A 16,484-nucleotide genomic window follows, 5' to 3' on the forward strand; every position below is an offset into this window, starting at 1 on the left:
CACAGCAAATCACTATGAATGTAAAGAATCATGAAATGTTGTTAATAATATATTACAACTATCATTTTAGATCAGTGATATAGTGAGTTGATTGCTAGCTCCAGATTGTATTTCTTCTTCTTACCATGGAATCATTCAGAGTGATCATCTTTGAAAAGGTGTTTTGAATGTGGTATTGATATTGAGGATCTTAAGATCACCCTGAATTACCAAAGTGGGTCCCAAGGCCAGTGACAAGAATCCTTACAAAGAGAGTCATGTATGAGCAAGGGGAGATAGCTAAGGACAGAAAAGTCAGAATTTAAAGTCGAAACCCAAGGACTGGCTATATGTTCCAGGAGCTGGGAGAGGCAAGAAGGATTGCCCTCTGGGAACACCAACCAGAAGAAACTTGGTTCTGCCGGTGTCTTTGTTTTTAAATTCTTGACTCTAAAACTGTAAAGACATAATTATATAAGGCACAAATATGTGGTGCTTCATTATGGAAGCTCTACAAAACCATGATACTCAATTGTACAAATTAAATAAAAAACATTGTCAGCTGTAGCTCTGGACCAGTGGCTAAACGCAAACATGACCTTACATATTTGGGGCCTCGCCAAATACAGAAAGTGGTGAACGCAGTAGGTACTCAAACGTGTTGATGAATGCAATGTGCTACTTCTTTTCTACACTGCTACACTTGTAGAGTGAACAGTGTAAAGGACAAAATGTAAAACAAATATTTCACACATTATAGTGCTTTAATTTTATTTCTAATTAAGACAAGGAATCTAATTTTCAGTGGTTGAAATGCTGTAAGATTCTTGGAAATGTGATATCAAGAATAATCAAATATTCTGGAAGACAGCCTCCTGCCTATCTGTCCATTGTAAATATACATTTTGCTCTGTGCATTTTTTTTGATGAAAGAGAAGCTAAATTGGGAAAAATGAGCAATTTATTATAACTGACTTTTGCTCTAAACCATTAACAAAACAGCACATTTTAAAATCATTTTATATCTTTTGCAATGCATACAAAAGGAAAACTATGAACTATTTTATATTATGAAGTCCAGTATGAAGGGACTCACACACCTTGGAGTGCTTCCCTCTGAACCCTGGGTTAGGCACAGACCACACCCAAACACGAATTTCCCGCACAAAGAGATTCTTCATTGAGCAAGGAAAAATAACCTGGTGGCTGAATCTGAATGGAGCAGAAACAGCAGCAAACAGCTTTCCAAATGTAATTTTAAGAGGAAAAGAAGGGGAGGTCTGTGTTAGAATGAGCTAGGATGGGTTTGTAAGTTCTGATTGTGCATGTTAATCAGAGTAGCCAAGTGACTATTTATGATTGCTGGACCCTTTGATAGTCAGACCTTAGTGATAAGCCTCAGGAATGAGTTTAAGAAAGTGGCCAAGCCAGGCTGTGGTGGCACATGCCTTTAATCCCAACCCTGAAAAGGCAGAGGCAGGCAGATCTCTGTGAGTCTGAGGCCAGGCTGGTCTACAAAGCAAGTTTCAGGAGAACTAGAGTTACATGAAGAAACTTCATCTCAACAAACAAAAAGAAAAGAAAGTAGCCCAATAAGGAAAGAATAGACCTTGGTGGCTATCTTTAGGGATGTGAACGGTGCCTAAATAAGGGAATCTAACCATTTAGCAAGGGACAGGGAAGGGAGGCAGCAGTACGGGCTGGCACCACAGTTGCCATGCCTGTTAGAGCCAGCCCTTCCTGCACAGTAAAAGGGCAACCATGAGCCGTTCTCGCTATTCACTGAAAATGAAAGCATATCTTCATTTTCATGCCCCCTCCTTCCCAACCACATTTCCTAGTTTAATGTTTTAGCATCAAAAAACAATTACACCGGCACTTAATAGCTTTACACACCCATTTGTTATCTCAGAGTGTGTAACTTCCTGCCTCAGTAGATAAAAAACCAACAAAGGATATACTTAGTAAATGTGCTGCTGTGTTTATCAATAGCTTCTTGCTCCCTGTGTAATTTGGTCCCAATAGTTTGGTTCTCTCTCTCTCTCTCTCTCTCTCTCTCTCTCTCTCTCTCTCTCTCTCTCTCTCTCTCTCTCTCTCTCTCTCTGTCAACTCCTTCCCCTTTCCCCCCTCCCTCGGTCTCCCCTCCCCCTCCAGGTAGTAAGAAAGCATCCCCACACCCTAACTTCTTTACTGTTGCACTTTTTATTGGCTTTAAAACATTTTTCAGTATTGACAGCTCCCAGCTAAAGGAATTAAGGAACTGGGCCACAGGCTTAAGAGCTCGAGGCTTATGCTCCACTCTCTCAAAACTGGAGGCTCCTGTGTGTTGCAGGATATTTGATCACACAGTGTGAAGATGTCACTGTTTTTACCTCACCTGCCTACGGCACCTTCTGATTGGTTTAATAACGAGCTGAATGACCAAGAGCTAGGCAGGAGAGGATAGGCAGGACTTCCAGGTAGAAAGAGGAACTCAGGAAAGAATCTGAGAGACTGGGAGTGGGAGGGTGGGGGGTGGGGGGTGTTTAGCCAGTCAGACAAGGAAGAAGCCGACTTACTGTACTGAATAGAGGCAATGAGCCACATGGCAGAATGTAGATGAATATACACAGGTTAATTTAAGTTGTAAGAGCTAGTTGGGAACAAGCCTAAGCTAAGACCAAGCTTCCATAATTAATAATAAGTCTCTGTTTCAATATTCAAGAGCTGGCAATACAGAGAAAGTCCAACTGTACCTGTGTTTGAGGTGTTCAAGACAAAGACTTATGGCTCTGGATAAGAGTCCTAACAGCCAGCAGCTCCGTCCAAGTTTCTAAGATTTAGATGATGGCTCCCTCTGCTCTTTCAAACACTTGTAGAAGCAGGTCCTGCATGCAGTTCTCACACTCACAGCCCCCACCTTCTGCTCTTCACAGCCTTCCACTTTCTCTCATCCTTCTTAGTCTTAGCTTCTTGCACTTTCTGCCTTCAGTTCCTCTCTAGAATCCTTTACCTCCTCCAACTCAGTACTGCTGCCTCAGGCCTTGATCACAGAAACATTAGGAGAAGAACGAAGATTCCTGTCACTTCCCAGCACAGATGGATACTCAGAAGGCAAGAACGGGGAGAGGGGCCCTTGTCTCAGCAGTGCGGCTGCCAATGCCCCGCTGACCACTGAGACACTTCTCAGAACAAGGGACAGCATGGAGCGGGAGCCCGAGCTCTGCTCCCTCTCACTTGAAGCTCTTCAGTATAAGCTAAATGTGATCTCCCTGACCTCCCCATCACTCCTTTGGCACATTTCATGAGAGGGGATCATTGCTGCCACCCTGTCACAGTCTGGAGGGTAAACATGATACTGCTAGTTGGTGTCAGCATCCTCGGAAGCAGGCAGCCTAGCGGCCTAAGCCACCATTGATGAGGTTTGGGGGTGGGAGTTCTGATGTTTTGTTCGCTTCAATAAGGGCAGATTTGGGTGCAGTAGCAGGCTTTTCCCTCAGAGCACATTGCCCTTGAGAGAGAACACACTTCAGCTGACAGCTCCTTCAGGGTCTCCTGACTTGCTGTTGCAGTTCTTGCTTTGGGGGCGAACAGTTGCACTGTGGTTTGAGGTCTGTGATTTTGTTTGGTTGCCCCTTTGAAAACAGTTGTGGTTGTTGGCAGCTGTTCCAGAACTCCAAGTCAGTGCTTTGGTTTGTTTCCCTCCAGGCCCCGGGGTCAGAGCTGACATGTCCGGTCATCAGCACATCCCAGTGCTGATGACCACAGGATGTCTGCGGGTGAAGCACCCCTGTGATGACCAGCTGCCAGGAGACCCTGAAACCACTGTTAGTTCTGTGTATTTCTTTCTGAATGGTACTTGAATCTACATGAAGCTACAGAAAATGCTGACGATAATGTGGAGAAAGAAATTAGACAACTATAATCCTCAACAATGTTAGGTAGACAAAACAAGAAGGAATAGGGCACAAAAACAGAGAAGGGAAGACTTCCGTTTTCCTCTTCCTTGGAAGAAACGATCTGTTACGGCTTGGTATCACATGGTGCGGGACCCTGTGCTGTGTCTATCACGAACTTGTATGAGCATGCAAGCCAGTGACCATATGAAAAACGATACAACACTCAACAACTCAGAGCTTTGAGGAAAGGGGCCCTTAGCGCTCTAGAACTCGCCAGCCTGTTCTAGACTGTTGGCGCCGCCGCCGCCGCCGCCGCTACTGCGGTCTCTGTCACTAGAGCAGCTGGCCACAAAGGTCTTGCTTGTTCTTCATGAAACTAGCCAAGCAGAACTTTGCACTGCTGCTGCAGTGTGTGTGTGTGTGTGTGTGTGTGTGTGTGTGTGTGTGTGTGTGTGTGTGTGTGTGTGTGTGTGTGTGTGTGTGTAGTGGGTATTAATACACAGGAGGAGTGGTCCACCAGAAAAACAAACAAGACTGAGAAACTGCCTGTGAGTACATTTAGGAAAAGGGCACACCACAATCATGTTTGATTGTAATTTTACCAGTCACAGTCCTGTATATACATGGTTTCCACATCTACCAATCACTGCCTTACATTGTATTAACCATATGCTTCATTTATTAATTGGCTATAGGTCTTGTATTATACTAGTCACAGGGTCTTTTTTTTCCATTTTTTTTTTTTTTCGTTTTTTTCGAGACAGGGTTTCTCTGTGTAGCTTTGCGCCTTTCCTGGAACTCACTTGGTAGCCCAGGCTGGCCTCGAACCTTTTTTTTTTTTTTTCCATTTTAATTAATGTTATAAGTTAAGAAATTGTGAGTTTCATCGTGACATTTTCACACACATGTGGAAATACGTCTGGTTCTTGTCATTCCCCCAGGACTGCTTTCCCCAGCCCCCCTTCTCCACTTTAGATGGTTCCCTTTCTCCCACTTAGTCCTCCCGCTGATTCCACAGTTATGTATTCCATTACCATAGTTGCCACTTCTCTCAAAATGCCTTGCTCCCCTTCACAGTCCCAGTTCAGGACCTGTTAATATATGTGCACGTATATTCTGATCCTTGGTTCTGTGTATGAGAAAACATTCCATGCTTTTCCCTCTGAGCTTATCTTGCTTAACAGAATGATTTCTAGTTGCAGGCACTTTCTTGCAAATGTCATGATTTCTTTTTCTTTATGGCTACAAAATGTTCCACTGTGCTTATGTACTGCAAGGATACAGCACTGGAAGATGTTCGTCTGTTGATGGACATCTAGGTTGGTCTTACTGCTTATCGATCATGAATACATAATTCATGATCATGCAGGCATCTCTGCAGCATGTTTACAACAGTGTATAGCTGGGTCATATGGAAGCTCTATTTCCAGTTCTGGGGGACTCTCCATCCTGGCTTCTGTAATGGCTGCACACACTGACTCTCCTGCCAACAGAGGAAGGGTTGATCTTTTCCCGCTTCAGCTCTGGCATGTGTTGTCACTTGTTGCCGAAACAAGGTCCAAGAATGGAGTCCTGCAAGGGAAATTCTGAGTGATTGTGAGAAAACTCCAAGAAAACAAGATAAGGGTCTTGTACACCAGTGTCTTCAAAAACAAGGAGTTATTCTTGGAATGTGCTTTCATGCTCCTCTGGGGGTAGCAGATAGGAGTGGGTTCGCTTTAGACTATTCATTACAATTGGCTATTGTTATTTGTTTACATGCCTCTGTAGAAAACATGTTCTCACCACTTGCAGCTTGTGACTGAACACTTTACTCATGTGACTATTAACCCTCAGAGTAGAAATTGTCTGATGCTCTGAATAAAGTTGGCTGCTGCGTGAGACTTTAGTCTGCCTCATTTTTAGGCCCCACTCTCCTAAGTTCATGCTGCCAACTGGTCTACAGAGTGAATTCCAGGACAGGTAGGACTATACAGAGAAACCCTGTCTCTAAAAAACAAACAAACAAACAAACAAATGAAAAATAAAAAATTCAAGAATGTAGACCAGTGCTCATAAATAGTGTGATAAGAGGGGACACACTTAACCAGATAGGCCTGGAAGTAGGTACAACGTTATCTTCCCGTGGGAATGAATCTGCACACAGTCATACGGTCTGTCGTACTTAGTTCTCACCCGATACTAATTGTAAGCCCTTAAAGATAGTGAATGAGGACAAGCAAGACAGCTCGGCAGGGAAAAGCACTCGGTGAAAGTCTGGTGAGCTGAGCTCAGTCTCCAAAGGGGAAGGAGACAACCACCTCCTGAAGTTGTCATCTGATGGCACACACACATTTGCACTCACACACACAATACGTAACAATGTGCTTTTAAAATATTGAATGCAAATCCATTGTGATTCTATAACAATATATTCGTGTCTATATCATCTATATTAATACACTGAAAGGAGGGAAATCATGCCTGATACTGGAAACCTGGTCAAGATTGGAGGATTAGTGAGGTCATGGACCTTAGCAAAGAATCTAATGCCACTTGGCTAGCCCAGCATGATTCCTTGATCTATTCTAAATCTTACCCTTACAGTCACAGGGAAGTGGAGGTGCCACCCCTTGTCAAAGAAGCCTCTCTACAGCAAATGGAGACCAAAACAGAAAGCTATACCTAGACATAATGCAGAGATCAACAGACCACAGAGAGTCCAGCCCCAGGGGATTCATCTGTCACAGCTCCTGCGTCGACGGGTCTGGGATCAGTGCAGAAGAGGGGGCAGGAAGGTTGTAAGAGCCAGAACGTCAGGAAGTGTGTTTTAAAGCATTCTCACATAGAAATGTCAGAATCAACAAGACTGAAATAATGACAATATCAATGAACACGCTAACACGGAAGGGGAGAGTTTTCAAGGGGTCTCCCCTTAACCAAACAACTGCAGGCACTACAGCTGCTGGGAGAAGGAGACTTAGCCTCTCCCGAGGATGATTGCTCTTATTGGCTGTCGGCCTAGCAATCCTAGAAACATCAACAAAAATGCACTCAGCTGGTTGTATTTATTTGTGTTTGTGAATATACATATATATGAAACAATGATAATTAAAGGAAAAGAGGCTATCAACTTGAGAGTGGGGGCTTGAGAAGGGTTTGAGGGAGGGTAGCTGGGGGAGCTGGAGGTAGGAAAGGAAAGGAGGAAGGCAATGTAATTCCACTTCAATTAAAACATCTTAGAAAAGAAAAGGGCCATATGTAACTAAATATATATACACATGTATATAGATGACATAACATAAAAGCATAGTAAACATAATTTCTCCTTAATAAGACTATTATAAAACTTTTCAAACAAATAGAAAGGTGAATACTCATACACTCAGTGCATTTACCCATCATGACCCCCATATTAATGGATTTTTCCCTCATTTTATTAGGCATTAGTGGCACAAATCTTACCCAAACTGTCCTTATTGACAGAATAATAATTCTGACTATAACTCTAATGGTGTTAAGAAGCACCAAAGTATCTCAGTTCAGTTCTAGCCTATCTTTATCTTCAGAGCCAGCTACCACTTTTATGATTATTTCTGCAACTGCACAACTTCTGTGGCTCAGGGATGTCAACACTTAGAACCACCAAAAATAAATTCAGTTATTTCATGTGGTAGTTGTTAGAATTCTGCCCTCACTCCAGCTGTGTGACTGTACATGTGCAGTTCAGGAGCTAGACAAGGGGTCTTGCGTCTTCTTACATCATCAGTGTGCGCTGGTGACTACATGCATGTGGCATGGTCACCCAATCAGCGCATGCCTGGCATAGCTCTGTAAGCCCACCTGCGCATGTTCACGGGAACCCTTAAAAAGCCAGACACAGACCCCCCCACTATCTCTTTTCTGTCTGTCTGTCTGTCTGTCTGTCTGTCTGTCTGTCTGTCTGTCTCTCTCTCTCTCTCTCTCTCTCTCTCTCTCTCTCTCTCTTTCTCTCTCTCAGGTTCTCTGTGTAGCCCTGGCTGTTCTGGGACTCACTCTGTAGACCAGGCTGGCCTAGAACTCAAAGATCCACCTCCTTCTGCCTCCAGAGTGTTGGGAGTAAAGGTATGTGCCACCACCACCCTGGAAAATTCTTTTAACATAAAGACACATCAAGATTTCATGCAAAGAAATAGGTCTCTTAGATGACTTCTCAAAATGAAAATTCCTGAAAAATGAAAATGTAGAGGTTAAACTAAAATAAAAGTCAGGCTTTTTCACTTTCATGTTGGAAAACATACAAAATGTAATTCAGTGCCATTACTGTGTTTGCAGAGCAGCAGAGTGCTAGAGATAAAACAAATGTCTACGCAAATCATGACAGACATTCTATTTATCTCAGTTCTTTCTCTCTCTCTCTCTCTCTCTCTCTCTCTCTCTCTATATATATATATATATATATATATATATATACACACAAATGTTATATATAAATAGTTTATAACATAATATAAATAATTGTGCACATATATATATTTTAAAGTAGCTTACAATACAACAGTCTTCTTATAACAATTTTATAAGCCTTGTCTGACTATAGCTGAAGTTTTCTCCAGTCCTGCCCAGCCCCACGGACCCCACAACTGCTTATAAAATAATCACTCAGAAGCTTATATTAATTAAACTGCTCAGCTATTAGCTCAGGCCTACCACTGACTAGCACTCTTAAACTCAGCCCATTTCTGTTAATCTATATGTCGCCACATGTTCTGTGGCTTTACCTGTTGCCTTTACATGCTGCTCCCTGGACAGCAGGCTGGTGTCTCCCCTCAGCCTTCCTCTTCCCAAAATTCTCTTCTCTGCTTATCCCCCCTATACTTCCTGCCTGGCTACGGGCCAATCAGCATTTTATTTATTAACCAATCAGAGCAACACATTCACAGCATACAGATATCCACAGCATCTGACTCTTCCCCTACTCTCCCCACCTCCCTGCCACTGCACTCCACATCTCTGTTTAAACACTGATGCCCCAGCTTTCCCTTTGGGATTTCCTATCGTAATTTTCCTCACCCCACCCACTCTTCTCCATTATAAAGTCTCTTTTTCCTTCTCTCCTAGAATAGTTTTAGTTTTCCTAGATACACACATTCCCACATAGATACATTTGCATTAGAAACTAAGACTTTTTTGGACAGACACCCATTTTCTGAGTGCTGATTCTTTTAATCTATGAATGTGAGCTATATTTCCATTTTCTAGTGTCTTATTAAATTTCTCTAATAAGTATTATAAAGTTATCATTATAGAGATCATCGATTTCCTCGGTCAAGTTTATTGCAAAGTATTTTATCTTATTTGAAGCAATTGTGAATGGGATTTCTTTTGATTTGGTTTCTTCTTTAACATGTTTATTGTTAGTATATAGGCCAGTTACTAATTTTTGTATGCTAGTTTTTATCCAGCCACTCCTTTAAACACCCTGGAAGATTAACAAGTCAACGTCATGTGTAGAGCTTCTTAAGGTATACAGTCAGATAATATATGACAAAGTTATCAGAGCTAATTAAACATTATGTCATATTCTCCCAGATTTTGTGATTGTGGTACTGAACTCATTTTCACTAAGTTTTGTGCAAGTGCTTTACTTTTGAAATATAAATATTTACTTTTCTATGTTCATAATTTTTTCTTCATTTTCTTAGAGACTCTAAAATCTTGGATCTAACTTTGAACAGACTGAAGCTGTTTTTAGAATATATATCTTCTACAGTGAAGGATGCAAGGCACACATCATAGGCATCCATGGTGTTCCCAGTCTCACTGGTCCTTAGCTTGCCCTTCTCAAACAGTGACATGACTGGTACCACATCTTGAATAATACAGTTTGCTTTATTATTATAAAATGCCAACATTCACTATGATCAGTTACACCCATTAGTTCTCAAGAAGTAAGATGTCCATGTGTGTGAGAGAACTCATCTTACTACCACCCTTTTACAAAAAATTCTCAGTGACATCCTGTAATTAAATTAGTTAACAGTTCATTCTGATATTCCCTGTGAGTGAAACCATATAAAAATTTACGAGATAGGTGATATGTGCAAGGATAATTTCCTTAGCTAAATAATATCTAATTCTTAAGTATGAAGACATCATATGTCTTCAAATTTGAGAGTTCATTTCAATTATTTATAAGTGTCTTAACATTATGTTAAAATACCAGTATTTATTAATATGAACAAATCAATTAAATAATTATTTTGACTTCATTTTGGTGTTAAATCTATATGTATCATTTTGCTTCTTAAGCTAATTCTTGAGATAATATATGTAAAAAATGTTAAAAGGAACTTCAACCTATCCTTCAGTCCCTAGGAACATTGCAAATAATACATGTAATTGTAAAGCTCAAACAAAAAGTCATTGTTACACACCATCCAAAAGTTTATAGATCATTCTGTAAATCAGGGATGCATCATAGATGCCTGAGTAATATTTTTTTAGCTTGAAAAAGTATGTCTCACATGTTGAAATTCTGAATTTCCTTGTCAGTAGTTCTAGAATAAAATCCAAACCTGCCCTTCAGACCCTCGCTCTTTCTTCAGTATGTCTGAACTGCCACACTAGGACCCTGCCCACCTACCTCATCCCTGTTCTGTGAGTGTATTCTCTTCAATTGTCAAACTCACCCATTCGGGTTTCAGTCAAAAATTATTTGTTTATTTAATTTAGCAAAGAAGATCATTTCCTGAACACAGCAAGTCAGAGGCTGGTAATTCATATTATGTGATTTAGGAACTCTTCTCCCTCCCTCATCCTCCCTCCATCCCTCTGTCCCTCCCTCCTTCCCTCCTCTCTCTCTCTCTCTCTCTCTCTCTCTCCTTCCTAAAGTAGAATTTCTGTTAGGTGAAGAGCCAAGTATTTGTTTTCTCAGTACACAAGGATGAGCACAATGAATACACTGGGTGGACTGATTTAGATCTGTTTTCTGGCAAATGTAGTTTATTTCTAATTTTTACAGTTGTATAGTAGAAGAAAGTAGATTAATCTGTTCCTATTTCTTCCTATACTTCTGCCTATGGGCAGTGAACATAGCTAAGATATACATCTTTGGGTGCTATTTGGGTATTAGATAGAGGCAGACCCATATGAGCAAAGATGCAGCATCCAGTGACTGGAAAGCATATCAAAACAAAACAAAACAAAAATCTAAGTAGGCGTTCCCAGGCAGCTGCCTACTGGGTAAGAGACATTAGTGAGTCAAGCTTGAAGTACAGACAAGAGCCACAGACAAAGCATTTCAGTGGGACATTCAACTTCTAACTGTTTGCTTCTTTCTTTGGTTACTCTTCCTGTGCCATACCTGAGACAGAGCCTAGAGTCACACATGTTCTTGAGAAGAGTTCTATCATTGAGCCACAGATACAGCTTCCTTTCACTATATTAGTTGAGGTAGGATTCCACAAGCCACTAAATTGACTAGAGTACCTTGACCTCTGTATATCCCTCAGACAGTACCTATACAGCTGGGGTACCTACTCATCACTACCAGGCCTGGCTAAGTTGGAATATTTCGATTTTAGCTGCTGTTTCCATTGAGGAGCTTTAAAATGTCACCATCAAAAACTAGTGTTAGGGCAGACATTTCTTCTAATTGTATAACTCTTATTTTAAAAAGAAGTAAAGAACTTAAAAATGTCCTGGTTACATCAGGGCTTGAGAAATGTCTCCATAGTTAATAGAACTTGTTACTAATGCAGTCAGTCAGAGTTATGAGTAGCGGGATCAAGTCACTCAGAACCACTTGTAACTCCGTATCAGGGTATCTGCACCCCACTTCTGGCCTCTGTGGGTGTCTTCATGCATGTGCTCATACAACAAAATTAGGAGGTCTTAGTGACATGAGAAAGGAGGACAGACACAGAGTGTTGAGGGGAGGAGTAGTAAGATGTGAGGAGGAGGAAATGGAAAGAGAGAGCGAAAGAAGGGAGACCGGAGGCCACAGGCTTCATGAGGAGACTCAAGAGTTTTCCAGAGCAAAGGGAGAAAAGACCTTGCCATTCAGTAGATGTGGGACAAGAGGGAAGCAGGTAGGACTAGCTGGTTCTCAATTTCTATCTGCTTATAGAATGGATTTAGTGACAGAAGTATAACTATTTGGCTTCCAGCCATTCACACAATGACTCTTAAGCAATTTTGTCTGATTCTTTCTTTGTGAACTATTATTCAAACTTTTCAATTAGCTTGATTGTCAAAAGACTTTCTGAATGAAAATGACAATGTGGAGGCAAAAGGCATGAACACATTTTTGCTTTGCTTCAAGATATTTTTGTGAAGAAAGAATTTAAAAACAGGTGTTATTTTTATTTGCTTAGAGATATTTTAAATATGGTGCTAATTTTAAAAAAGTAAGGTATTGATGTATGTAAAAATTAAACATTTTTATCTTAATAATAATTGGTTTAATTTGTAACTAACAGAATTAGAAAATTTACTTGTTGACTATGACTTGATTTAAATGACTAGATTTTTTTTTCTTCAGCAAACATCCTAAATTATGCTGGCATGATATAATTGCATCTCATTTCATTCTCTTATGCTGGATTTATCATTTGTAAAGAGATGTGGCAGATCATGAAGGTCTAAAATTCTATTCACTCCTGTAGTTTCTAGTCCACTGGTCAATAGCCAGTTTAGTATTTTCCTGAAGGGCATTTTGCTTCATTGTTCCTTGACTGAATACAATCTCTATGGTACAATTGAATTCTCCCTCTACATGCTGCTTATTGAGATTGAGGTCATTGCCAGATAACAGCAGCATGATTTGGGTGTTAAGTTTCAGACACATTTTAAATCAAAATGACAATTAATTCTTTATTTCTTGTCCAGCTCTTTGTACTGACTTCAGAGGAACTCTCTCACTACATAAAGGAGTTTCATAAATTATGTTCATAATAATGCATCTTTATCATGTTTGCAAAATATCTTCTCATTGCTGGTGAGTATAAATGTGCTTACAAATCTGGGAACACTTTGCTATTGTAATATAATGTGATTGCAGTCATTTTTGAAAGAAGTACTCAAGGTTTATGCAAGCGAGTAGTTGGAAGACACTGCTTACAAAGCAGATTCTTAACATGCTTCATTTCACATTTTGTTTTTGGTGCATACTTTGTGTTGAGTTTAATGTTTGGGTGGTAGAAATAATATTTTTCATTTATTTGGGGGAAATATGGGATGTCACAATAAAGTGCAAGAAGCAGCTATTTAATGGTATGTTCTTATCTTCACACCAAGCTCATTTGTGACATATGTGCGAATATTTATCATCCTCAGGATTATGCTATTGAGAGCTGAGAATAACCTTCATCAGTGGCACCTTATAGTTTATTAGGTCACTGGGGACATAACTCCAAAGGAGTGTATGGCATGCTGCCTCACAAAGCTGGGCCATCTAACAATGAGAAAACAAAATTTCTTGTTAGTGATAATAAACTGATTAGTGCCAAACCAAGCCCTGCATACATGAGCATTTTCTCTTCCTATGTGCTATGAAATCTGGGTTTTCACTAATTTTTAAAAGAAAATTTAGCAAAAAGACACCTGTGGAATCTTGCATAGACTGACTCCTGCATCTCTTTGTCATAGACAGAGTTTTCTTTATGCTTCTGAACTGTAGCTCACAACAGACTGAGCATCACACTGTCACATTTCTATTTTTATGGTACTAAGTCTTTAGTAAATATAAAATCATCTTGAGAGAAGGGTCCTCTGATTCTTTGTCATCATTGGACAGCTTCCTTTAAGCTCTGTCAGAGCCTCACCATGTGCTCTTTATTGTCCATAGATCTACATGTTTATTGAAGTGACAAGGTAAGGAAGTGATGCCTCAGGACACAGATTTCACAGCAGAATGTCCTCCCCTCCAGCTCAGACACGAATGTGAAGCAACTGGAGTATCAAGAACAGAAGTTGCCATTACCGAGCAAGACAGTGTCAAAATCTAGCACCTAGGCACCAGAGAAGCCTTGAAGCTCCTGATGCATGCACAGTTATTTGAAGTGTCCCAGATGACTGTCCCTGGTTCTCTGTTTACCAGGGTAGAATTACAACAAACTAGAGTGTTTAAGCTTCTTGAAGACCCAAAGTTCAGTATAGCTGAGCTGCATAGTGTTGGAGACTACTGAAGTGTTTTCCTTAAAATTCAGTAATTCATCCTAGTGACAGCCTATAGGGTTGTAACAGATGCCTATAGGGTACAGTGACAGCCTGTAGGCTTATAATGGCTTCCTATAGGATATAGTAATAGCCTATAGAGTAATAACAGATGCCTATAGGTTTTAGTGATAGCTTATAGAGTAATAACAGATGCCAGAGCCAAAAAGGAAAGTAAACGAACCACTCACAATCGCCCTCTTCTACAGTATAATACCGTATTGGAAGACAGAGAACAATTTTATTATGTGTAGTTGGGAAAATAAACAGGGTTCACTGTAGAGTTGTGGGGGCATCTGTACAGCATGAAAAAGAACACAACTAGCTTCCTTCAGTGCCAGCATGCAGGAAACAAGAAATCACTTGAGTATCACCACTAAATAAGAGGTTTGCTTCAGCAAGTAAATATGTCAGGGGGTCTGTGACAAGTGAGTCTGACCACTGGCTGCTGAGACATTGAAAATGGATGTTTGCTTGAGGCTGGAGGTGGCAATCTTGGAAAATACCCCTTTAAAACTGAAGTGAGTATAACTGGACTGATCTTTCTGTATTCTATGTAAGTGGGAATGCAGAAAAGAATGTAGTGGAAATTAAGGGGTTAGAAACATAAGAGACATCAGAGACTCTAAAGAAGACAATATTCTCTAACAGGTGGGAATAGTGTCAATTATTGAAGCCAAATGTCTTGTCATTTTACTGACAGAAGGGGACACTGATGAACTGGAAAAGATTCCTTTTCATAAATCCTATCATTCTTTTTAGAGCATCATTTGCTATTGCTGGATGAAGGAAATACCAAAATGCTAAAAAGCTTAGAAAAGTCAGGGATTATCCACAGGAAGGTGCTGTGGGGTGGTCTTACTGTATGCTGTGCATATGTGTTGCTACCATTGATTAATAAAGAGGCTGCCTTGGCCTGTGGCAAGTCAGGCTATAGCCAGATGGGAAGTCCAAGCAAAGATACAGGGAGAAGAAAGGCAGAGATGGTATGGGCCACTAGAGGAGCAAGATGTAACAGAATGCAGGTAAGACCCATGGTGATACGTCGATTAATAGAAATGGTTTAATTTAAGATGTAATAGCTAGCTAGAATAAGTTTGAGCCGTAGACAAGTTTGTAATTAATATTAAGTCTCTGAATGATTATTTTATAAGTAATCCTAGTCCAGGTCCCATTATGGGTCACAATACAGAGATTCATCCCCTGGCTGTGCTGGGCTTCAACGGCAACAAGATAGTCTCCCATGGTCTCTCACAGACTGCCAAAGAGGCTTCTCCCAGCTGCTGCCTGCAGACTTGGGAGCACAGCCACCAGCTTTAAAACGCAAGCATGCTATTTAATACTACTTCCCAGAACTGGGGAGGTAAGCATAACTCCTTGGTACCTTTGCCATGTTGAAAAGCCGAGCAGGGCAGAGTCAGAAGTCAGGGCCACTGCTTTCATCCTAGCGACACAGCTTAGTAGTTTAAAAACTCTCCTGGTCAAAAAGGATTAAAGATACACAATAAAACAGATTCAGATGGAAAAAAAAAAACCAAACCTCTAAATAGGTTACACTATGTTTTAAAATATACATAGGCTTGAGAGAGAGAAAAAAAAAGATAAAGAAAGTCCTTTAAAAAGAAACAGAATAATAAAAAGAAAAAGCCACATAAAGAAGGAAAAACACAGAGAGTCTGGATACTATTGGATACTATATATTATTATTGTGTCTTTGGAATTTTTAACTGCAGAGAGACATTTGATTGTAGGGGCTGCTAAGTTAAACCAACATATATATCTAAAAGGTATATATGACTTCAAAATTTGGGTCTAAGGATATGTTGCTTTGGAAAAGAGGTTCTGCTTTTGTTTCCACAGAAGAGGAGAAGCTATGGATTTGTTCCATCAAGGAAGACCCCCTGAGAGGTCTCCAGTGGGAGCTATGGCCCAGATGATCCAATGTCCAGAAAAGTTTCAAGGCATCGGCTGAGATGATCCAGCCTCACAGGCTACTCCAGTCAGGACTTAACCACAATCTTAAATTTTCTCAGGATCCCCATAAGATTGCCAGTACCCCCAATCAGCAGGAAGTAGTATAGGAAGCTATGCCCCAAATCTCAAAATATTATTTATGAATGTTTCTTTTTATTTAAAGAGTGATATGATAAGAGATGATGAAAAAAGGTAAATTATTAAATATACTTTAATCCAGGAAACAATTGTTAATCTCAAAATACTTTACATTGGTATGGATTTTGGTTTATTATTATAAATTTAAGGTCAATTTTGTTATACTGTATGTATATTTCTACTCTTGTTTAAGGTATTATGTTTATGCAACTCCTTTAAAATTGTAATATATCATTAAGAAATACAGGTTAATAGTCATCTATGATAATCCAACTTATAATCATGTTAGTTAAGTTTTTTAGATATACAAAGATATATTTGAATTAGATAGATAATCTT

This window comes from Peromyscus californicus, unplaced genomic scaffold (genome assembly GCF_007827085.1).
Source record: "Peromyscus californicus insignis strain IS unplaced genomic scaffold, ASM782708v3 Scaffold_6__1_contigs__length_162567912, whole genome shotgun sequence".
NCBI classification, from domain to species: Eukaryota; Metazoa; Chordata; class Mammalia; order Rodentia; family Cricetidae; genus Peromyscus; species Peromyscus californicus.